The sequence below is a fragment of the Apodemus sylvaticus genome, chromosome 2 (genome assembly GCF_947179515.1).
Source record: "Apodemus sylvaticus chromosome 2, mApoSyl1.1, whole genome shotgun sequence".
In the NCBI taxonomy this organism is placed as follows: domain Eukaryota; kingdom Metazoa; phylum Chordata; class Mammalia; order Rodentia; family Muridae; genus Apodemus; species Apodemus sylvaticus.
In genome coordinates this window covers 292,604-302,050 of record NC_067473.1, presented here as the reverse complement: position 1 = coordinate 302,050, position 9,447 = coordinate 292,604, and the positions used below count along the sequence as shown (strand labels likewise).

General features: G+C 45.5%; 1 pseudogene; it reads left to right on the top strand.

The window, feature by feature from the left end:
• The first annotated feature begins 556 nt into the window (after positions 1–556).
• On the top strand, positions 557–737 carry LOC127679576 (uncharacterized; annotated as a pseudogene).
• The last annotated feature ends 8,710 nt before the right edge of the window (positions 738–9,447 follow it).

Sequence of the window (9,447 nt, the reverse complement as noted above, 5' to 3'; positions counted from 1 at the left end):
ATAACCCTTCCTCTTAACCATATTGGTTTATACAAAGATGAGTCTTGAGGACCCTGCAGTACTGCACCAGTGCAGTGAGTCAGTCAGGGAGGACAGGTCCTAGAGGAGCTTAGAGGAAAAGTTACAACTATAATTTTATTGCCTGGTATGGTGTCTCATGCCTATAATTCCAAAAGCTCTGGGGTGACATTTACTCAGTGGAGAGAAAGGAGAGCACTGCTGAGGCTTTTGGGAAAAGGAAACAGTATCTTTAGTAGAAAGATGTTCCCATATGGTGTAGAGAGATACCCAGTGCAGCAAGCCAGAGCCAAGATGCCCAGGCACATGCTGTTAGAAACCAGGTGCTCCCCCCCCCCCCCCAAAAAAAAGCTAGGTGTGGTGGCGCACGCCTGTAATCCCAGCACTTGGGAGGCAGAGGCAGGTGGATCTCTGAGTTCAAGGCCAGCCTGGTCTACAGAGTGAGTTCCAGGACAAGCCAGGGCTACACAGAGAAACCCTGTCTCAAAAAAAAAAACCAAAAAAAAAAAAAAAAAAAAAAAAAAGAAACCAGGTGCTCATCACTTCTCGGCCTTCTGGCTAAGATCTAGTGTAGTATCTGTTCTTATCAGCTTACATCCTCTATCAGAGGACAATATATTAAATGGATTTTTGGAAGTAGGAGTTGGAATAGGAGCTTGCTTCGTCCACTCCGCGCATCGACCGAGTATTGCAGTACCTCTAGGAATGGTGCACCAAAATAAATAAATAAATAAATAAATAAAAGAAACTGATGTGGATAGACAGCGATGTCATGATGAAGCACTAAGGGCATAGATGGCTGCCAGGGACAAAGCTGTAGCTCTCTGGGGCTGCGAGAGTCAAGAAGTACTCTGCCTTGCCTGGTGCAGATGTGAGCTGGTGCAGGAGCTATACAGAGCTCTGTTTGACTCATCCTTCACAGGCAGGCAGGCAGGCAGGGTGTGGCTGCCCATGGGGATTCTCAGATCTACCACAGAGCCATCCTAGGGCTGACTAAGGTGCCTAGGCTGACATCAGCCAAGATGTTCTATAAAGAGTGGTTCATCTCTTCTAGGAAGGCCAAGGGCCTCAAGGTTCTCTTTCTTCCTCGTGGGCTGTAGGTCCTTAAGCCTACTATGCCTGGTTAGGCACAGAAGGGTGCCACATATACCATATTCTGACTGAGTGTACTGTATCAAGGCCAAGTAGATTCTGGGAGAAGTGGCTGCTGGGCAAAGGAAATCAAGTATCCCTTCCTGCCTAGCAATCTATTTGAAGCTCATACTCTATGGCTGTATGTGATGCCTCCTCACATACGCATTGGCCCTCATGGACCCTCAGTCCAGCTCATGAAACTTCTAGGGAGGCTCTCCTTTAGGAAAAGAAACTTTTTTTTAAAAAAAGATTTATTTATTATATGTAAGTACACTGTAGCTGTCTTCAGACACTCCAGAAGAGGGCATCAGATCTCATTACAGATGGTTGTGCTGCTGGGATTTGAACTTGGGACTTCTGGATGAGCAGTCAGTGCTCTTAACCGCTGAGCCATCTCTCCAGCCCCTGAGAAGAAACTTCTTAAAAATGCAGGGCTTCCTGGTCCTCGGGGTGAATAATCTACTACTCACAATGAGGAAGGTCTCAGTGGAAGCTGAAATCAGCCCTGTGTCTGACAGATGTGCCTCTATGTGACTTGGTCACCCAGTCAGTTGTTCACCACTGATCCATGTGCTGGGCGTCTACTTGTGTAGAGTGTGGTGCCTACTGACAGCCAGGATCAGATTCAGCCAGGTACAGGACACAGGTACAGTAGACAGTGTTAGTACAGGTGACTCCCCTGGCCTGCTCTCAGAGACCTAGCAACTGTTTATATTATCACCTACCACGGGCAGGGGTGTGCTGGGGGAAAGGACCACCAGCCACCCAGCTCTCTCTGTTCCCATCTGTTTGCCTGTCTACAGATGTTCACTTATATGCCTCTATTCCTTTCAGAGATCCCCCTCCCTTCCTCAATAAATCACTTTTACACCAGATCTGTTGCACAGTGTAATTTCTCAGGAGTATACGTTGTCATGGGACAGCCAAAAATATACCCCCATGGGGCACATTTTTTAGCAGTGCTGAGTCAAGCTCCCCAGTACACCTCAGTCATCCCTCAAAGAGTGCTGCAAAACCCAGGTGTGACTGCACATGCCAGCGCTCTCAGCATTCAGGCTAGCCAGTCAGGCGTTCAAGGATAGGCCCACTAGTGAGAATGAGCAAGTCTATGCTTTATACAATCTTGTTTCAAAAACTGAAATATTTTTATTTTTAAAAAATATGGTTCGGGGGCTGGAGAGATGGATCAGTGATTAAGAGCATTGATTGCTCTTCTGAAGGCCCTGAGTTCAGTTCCCAGCAACTACATGGTGGCTCACAACATCTGTAATGGAATCTGATGCCCTCTTCTGGTGTGTCTGAAGACAGCTACAGTGTACTCATATACATAAAATAAGTAATTCTTTAAAAAATATATGATTTGGAGCCAAGCATTGGTGTTATGAACCTTTAACCACAGCATTTTAATTCCATAGATAGATAGATAGATAGATAGATAGATAGATAGATAGATAGATAGATAGAGATAGATGGATAGATAGGGGCTGGAGAGATGGCTGAGCACTTAAGAGCACTAGCTGTTCTGGTAGAGGATCAAGGTTCAGTTTACAGTATCTACATTGGATCTGGTACCTTTTTCTCACCTCCTTGAGCACTGATTGTATATGGTAAATAGACATACAGACAGATAAAAACGCTGCCTCTACATATTAAGTAAAAATAAATAATAAAAAATAAACTATGAGCTAGAGAGATGACTGAGCGGTTAAGAACACGGCTGCTCTTCCACTGGCTCTGGACTGACCCCCAACACTAACACACCATCAGGCAATCATCAGTGACTCCAGCTCCAGGGGGTCAGAGGCCTTCTTTTGTCCTCCAATGGCCACTGCATGGATATACCTACAGGCAAAAACACCCACACATAAAATAAAATAAATCTTAAAAATGAATAGAGCCAGTATGGTGTTGCACGCCCTTAGTCTTAGTACTTGGAAGGAAGAAAAAGTTGAACCTCTGTGAGTTTCAAACCAGCCTAATCTATATAGAGAGTTTTGGGACAGATTACATAGAGAAACCCTGTCTCAAACAAGCAACAAACAAACAAACAAGATATGGGTAAACTCTGAAAAATGAGGGGAAGCTAACTAGTGGTGGGTCAGATAGGGAGGGGTCCCAGATGAGAACACACTTGTCCAAAGGAACAGACACACAGAAAGAAGGACAGAAGGCCTGGGTAGGTGAGCAAGGCATCTGCTTGCTTTGAGGTTGACTATCTGACAAAGTAGAGTGTGGTATTTTAAGCTGGAGTTTTCTGGGGCTGGAAATATAGCTTGGTAGGGTACTTGCTTGGCATACGTGAACCCTGGCCTCAATCTCCAGCACTGTATAAACCAGGCATAGTGGCTCAGACCTGTAATGCAGTATAAACCCTACCTCAAAAAAAGAAATAATAGAAAAATGGGGCCCAATCTTGCATTATAGTAATCCTTCCTTCAGAGTCCAACTCTAGACACAGCCCACCTACAGCACCACAGGCTAGCAAGCCACATCCCAGATTACAAAGGGAGAGGCCCAGGAAACAGGAGCCTCTCACCCTGGACATGCTCAGCCAGGAATTGTCAGAAGTCACATGGCCCTGTCTTCAGGGCTAACAGCTAGAACCTTTCTAACTCTGAAACCCAGGGTGGGTGTTCATATGTCAGCTCTCCTGTGTACAGAAGAACTCTGGGTAGGAGCCTTCCAAACCCCAATGGACTACCTGATGGGAGAGTTTCATCAGCCAAACCTTTGGGGGTTTCTTCAGGAACTGACACCTCTATTTTCAGGCCAGCAAATTTCTCCTGAAATCTCTGGAGTGTCCAGAGCTAGGCCCTGGGGTAGTGGGGGGTGCTGGTACGTGAGTGGAATGGGGGTGGGGTGGAGAAGTCTTGTTACCAGAACCAGAACGGAGGCTGGAAATGGAGTGCAGCCTGGTGATAAGTAACTCATTCAGAGGAGGGATACAAAGACTCTCACATCTCCAGGTTCTTCTAAGGCTGAATGAGATATAAGGACAGTCTTGGGTGACTAACAACAATGTCGGAACAACCCCATAGTGGGCTCCTCCAATATACAGCCGCCCTGGATCCCATCCTAGAAAGAAAACACTTTTTTCACAAGCACTGGGGGTGACATCAGCCTCCAGAGTGACTCCATCATTTGAGTGTGAAAACTGTTTTAACATTTGTCATAGATAGCCTTGTCAACTTCACTCAGCCTCAAATTATATGAGACAAGTCTCAACTGAAGAATTACTTAGATCAGATTGACCTGTGGCCATGTCAAGAAACTATCTTTATTAGTAAATGATATAAGAGGACCAAGCACATCGTGGGCGATACCAACCCTAGGCGGGAGGTCCTGGGCTATGTAAGAAAGCTAGCTATGCATGAGCCTATAAGTGATTAGGCCAGAAAACTATTCCTCCATGATTTCTGCTTCAGGTTTCTGCCTTGAGTTCCTGCTCTGAATTCCCTCAATGATGAACTGCCACCTGGACTTGTAGGTCAGGTAAAATCTTTCTCTTGTAAATAGCTTTTTGTTAGAATGTTTTATTACGGTAACAAAGATGAAACTAGAATAACATTAAAAATTATGAAAAGGAGCTGGAGAGATTTATCATTGGCTATGAGCACTGGCTGTTCTTTCAGAGGACATCTCTACTTGCCCTAAACGTCAGTAACTAGACCCACCTAACCCCTGCCAAGTCTCAGCTCACTCAGACCACACATGGTTGCCGCATTCTTCTTCCTCCAAAGCATGGCAGAAAGACCATCTCTCCTTCCTCACATCTGCCTTTTCCTCCTGGGACCTGGAAATCCTGCCTGTATCCTCCACCCAACAATTAGCCTCTGGCTTTCTTTACTGACAGATCAAGAACCAGTTGTGGAACCAGACCTTAACATCAGAACCACTCCCTTCACTAAACATTCCGTGTCATACATTTGTAGACACTTACTATTTGCCCACAGTCAAAGTACGCATTGTGTGTGGGTTTGCAAAGCCAAGGTGAGTCAGCTGTGGGTCTTGAAGTCTGCTGTTCCAGCGAAGGGTCTCTCTTCCTGGTACTGCTGTGTGTGCTGAACCCAGACACCCAGAGGGGTGGCAAAGTCTTCATTAAGGTGTAAACAAGCCTCTGAAACTGTATCCTCTAAAAGCTATATTGATGTTTCAGTCTCATATGGGAAATAGGGCTTTTGTAGAGTAGGTAGTTAAGATGAGGTCATGCTGGATTAGGGTGGCCCTGAGTACAACGACTGCTTTTCTTCTAAGTAGAGGGAAAGCTGGGGTGTGGCCCAGCAGTAGAATGTTTGTCCAGCACACATGAGGGCTCTGACCCCAGTTGTGTCAATGTGTTAGTTACTTTCTATTGCTATGATAAAATACCAGGAACAGAGCTGGAGAAGTCCTAAAATGCCATGACCAGGCTCACAGAGGTTAAAAGCACACACTGTTTGTCCAGATGACCTGAGTTCAGTTCCCAGCATCAATGCTCACAGTTCACAATCACCTATAAATCCAGCTCAAGGGGATGGGATATCCTCTTCTGGTCTGTGGGTACATGTACACAGATACGTGCATGCATACATACATACATACATACACACATACACACACACACACATACATACTAAAAAAAAGTCTTAAATGACACGAACCAATTTAAGGAAGAAGAAATTTATCTAAAAGTTCATGATGGTGGGGAACATATGGGAGCTGACAGCTAAAGCATGAAGCTAAGAGGTAACACCTCAGGGCTGGAGAGATGACTCAGTGGTTAAGAGCGCTGGCTGTTTTCCCAGAGGCCCTGAGTTCAATTCCCAGCAACCACATGGCGGCTCACAGCCATCGTAATAAGATCTGATGCCCTCTTCTGGTGTGTCTGAAGACAGCTACAATATACTCATGTAAAAAAAATAAATGAAAAAAAATGTTTTTTACAGAGGTAGCACCTAAAGTCACACACAGAAGACAGAGGAAAGCTAACTGGAAGTAGGGCTGGCTATGAACTCTCAAAGCTGGCCACCAGTGACTGACTTCCTCTGACAAGGCTCCAGCTCCTAAAGTTCCATAATCTCCAAAAGAGTGCCAGCAATGGAGGACCAAGTGTTTAAATACGTGAGCCTGTGGGGGACACTTCTAGTTAAACACCTGAATGAATGGCTGAATGACTATGATAGGAAACAGGTTGTGAGGGCCATCTGGCTGCCACATCTGTCTTCCCTTTGATGGTGAGAGTTGCTGACTTGGCTAGCTAGACCTGTAACCCTCCCTACAGCTTCACTTAGGCCCCTCTTCAAGCTGCTGATAAGTGGGAGATGGTGACCTTCCTCAGTAAAGGAGAACCAGTCTTTGGTCAAGAGTGGTCAAAGGTATATGCTTGGCTGCACCTTCCTGATAGAACATTTGTCTTAGTCAGGGCTTCTATTCCTGCACAAACATCAGGACCAAGAAGCAAGCTGGGGAGGAAAGGGTTTTTTCAGCTTACACTTCCACACTGCTGTTCATCACTAAAGGAAGTCAAGACTGGAACTCAAGCAGGTCAGGAAGCAGGAGCTGATGCAGAGGCCATGGAGGGATGTTTCTTACTGGCTTGCTTCCCCTGGCTTGCTCAGCCTGCTCTCTTATAAAACCCAAGAATACCAGCCCAGGGATGGCACCACCCACAAGGGGCCCTCCCCTCTTGATCACTAATTGAGAAAATGCCCCACAGCTGGATCTCATGGAGGCACTTCCCCAACTGAAGCTCCTTTCTCTGTGATAACTCCAGCCTGTGTCAAGTTGACACACAAAACTAACCAGTACAACATTCAAACCACCTGTCATAGAAACAGGCTGTGTGACAGCAGGTTGTTTGGAGAGAGGTATGTTTACTCCAGGGACATCAGGACTTATGGCTGAAACAGGCCTGGGACACATCCTCCTCTAGAAGGAATGGTGTAATGAAACTTGATTTCAGATGTTGACTTCTGTAATGATGACAGACCATATATCTTTATGGTGTAAGACCTGAAAAAACCAAAGGTGCCCCAGCACCCCACGCCTCGGAAGGCAACATCCAAATCACTTGAAAGAAAGGGTCTCGATGCAATAGCAAGAGGATTTTTATTCCAGAATTCTGGGTTCCACAGCTGTACACCACGCGGGGGTAGATGACTATGCCGAGTGCAGAATTGCGACAGCTTTTATAAGTTTACAACAAAGCCCGCAAATCACAAACCAATCATTCTTTAGGCTTAAGAGCCCGCGTCGTGCGAGCCAATCGATTTGCACCACTCCATAGTTTTTAGGCCAATCAGTTTAAATTATCTGAGCCGGCACTCCATCGACCAATTAGTTTCCTATTTTCTTAGAGGTCTATAGCTGCATGAACTCCTGAATGGAGGTAATGGCATAAGCAGTTTACAGAAGCAAGATAAGCAGATAATTAGCTCATTTCCAGTTACCTTACGGGGCCAGGATCACCTATTCAAGGCCTTTTTGCCTAACTCTTAACAAAGGGTGGGCTCTGGAATGTGACCTTTTACCTAGTTTCTAACAAAGAGCACAAAGAGCGGGCTCTGGAATATGAAGTGTTTGGGGCTCCTTAGAAGGCTGGAGTTAGAGCTTCTTTGGAGCGAGATAGCATTTTAAACTTCTGACTTCTTGGGGTCATTAGAGACTTAGCCTGTATTTTCTATCCTTTCAATGGTAAGCTTCATGAGCGGGTCCTTTGCAACCCAAGAAAACTAAAATAATTTTGTGCATTTTTAAAAAAATAATTACGGGCAAACGCACCCACTGTCCTTTCTTGAAAATAACAGGGTCATTATAAGGGAGGTCAACCTCCACTGGAATCAGTATGCAGACACCAAATTCTCAGTGCAAAGGAGATGTATTATGCTGGATAAGCCAGCAGCGGGCCTGGGTGGGGGATGGGGGGTAGGTGGGGGTGGGGTGCAGCAGTAGGTGGGGGTGGGGTGCAGCAGAAGCAAGCGAGTAAGAGAAGCTGTTTCCGCAGGATAGGTTTTTAAGGGGAAAAGAGGGAGTCTATATTAGGCTGAATTGGCAAATCCCAACTGGACATGTTAGCCGAATAATAAATTTCTATTGTTGAACCTTGATGTTTTGTCTCAGAAATGAGTCAATAGCCAAATAAAGGAACAGACCTGAGGAACTAGCTTAAGGAAGGTAGCAGTTTTCAGGGTGGAAGAGGAAAAGGAGTTAACGGGCAAAATCTATAGCAGTGTTTGCTATTCTCAAACCTGGTCTATGGACACCTGAGGCTCTCTTCCAACCCCCTAGTTGTACTATAGTTTGTTGGCTTGTTTGCCTTGAAAGCACTAAGCACTCGGACAGATCCTCATCACTACATATAGCAGACGTGGGATGGTCCATGCCTGTACCCCAGGACCAGGCAAATAGAGGTGGGAGAATTGAAAGCTGAAGGCCATCCTCAGCTGTACAGCAAGTCTGAGGCCAGGCGGGGCTACTTGAGAGATTGGCTTGTGCCCTTCCCCCAGCCTTGAGCAAGTTAAAGGGACCTCAAGTGTTTGCCACAGTCAGACCTCAACCACCCACCCACATGGAGTCTTTGGCCTTGCAGAACCTGCATTTCCCTACAGGAGCAGACTGCCTGCTGAGCTTGCTTTGCAACATAATCCAGAAACAAAGGACTGGGCTCTCCCCATATAAATACAGTGCTAAACATTAAACTTTGGGCCTTGATCAGAAACTTTTGTCTTGGCTTCATCCATGGCTAGACAGCTACATTGGCTAACAAAAATTGCAATCAAGATGAAGAAATGAGAATATAACAAAGTGATTCGTCATCTAGTCACTAGAGAAAAACACCAGTTATTATGGCAATGTTTGGATAGTTAACAAAACCACAAGATAAACATTAAGAAACAAAACCCAGGGGCTGGAGAGATGCTCAGAGGTTATGAGCACTGACTTTCTTCCTGAATTCAATTTCCAGCAACCACATGGTGGCTTACAACCATCTATAATGGGATCTGGCACCCTCTTCTGGCATGCAGGCTTAAATGTAGACAGAACACTGTGTACATAATAAACGTTGAAGAGGGAGAGAGAGAGAGGGAGAGGGAGAGAGAGAGAGAGAGAGAGAGAGAGAGAGAGAAACTCCAGCAGGTCACACAACTAACTTTAATCTCAAAACTGGGGAGGCAGACAAAGGAGAATATCTGTGAGTTTGAGAACACCTTGGTCTACATAGCAAGTTCCTGGTCAACCAGAGTTACATGATGAGGCCCTATCTCAGAGAGTAGGGTGGGAGTGGAATGAGACAAGACCACAGTTAAATATCTTACA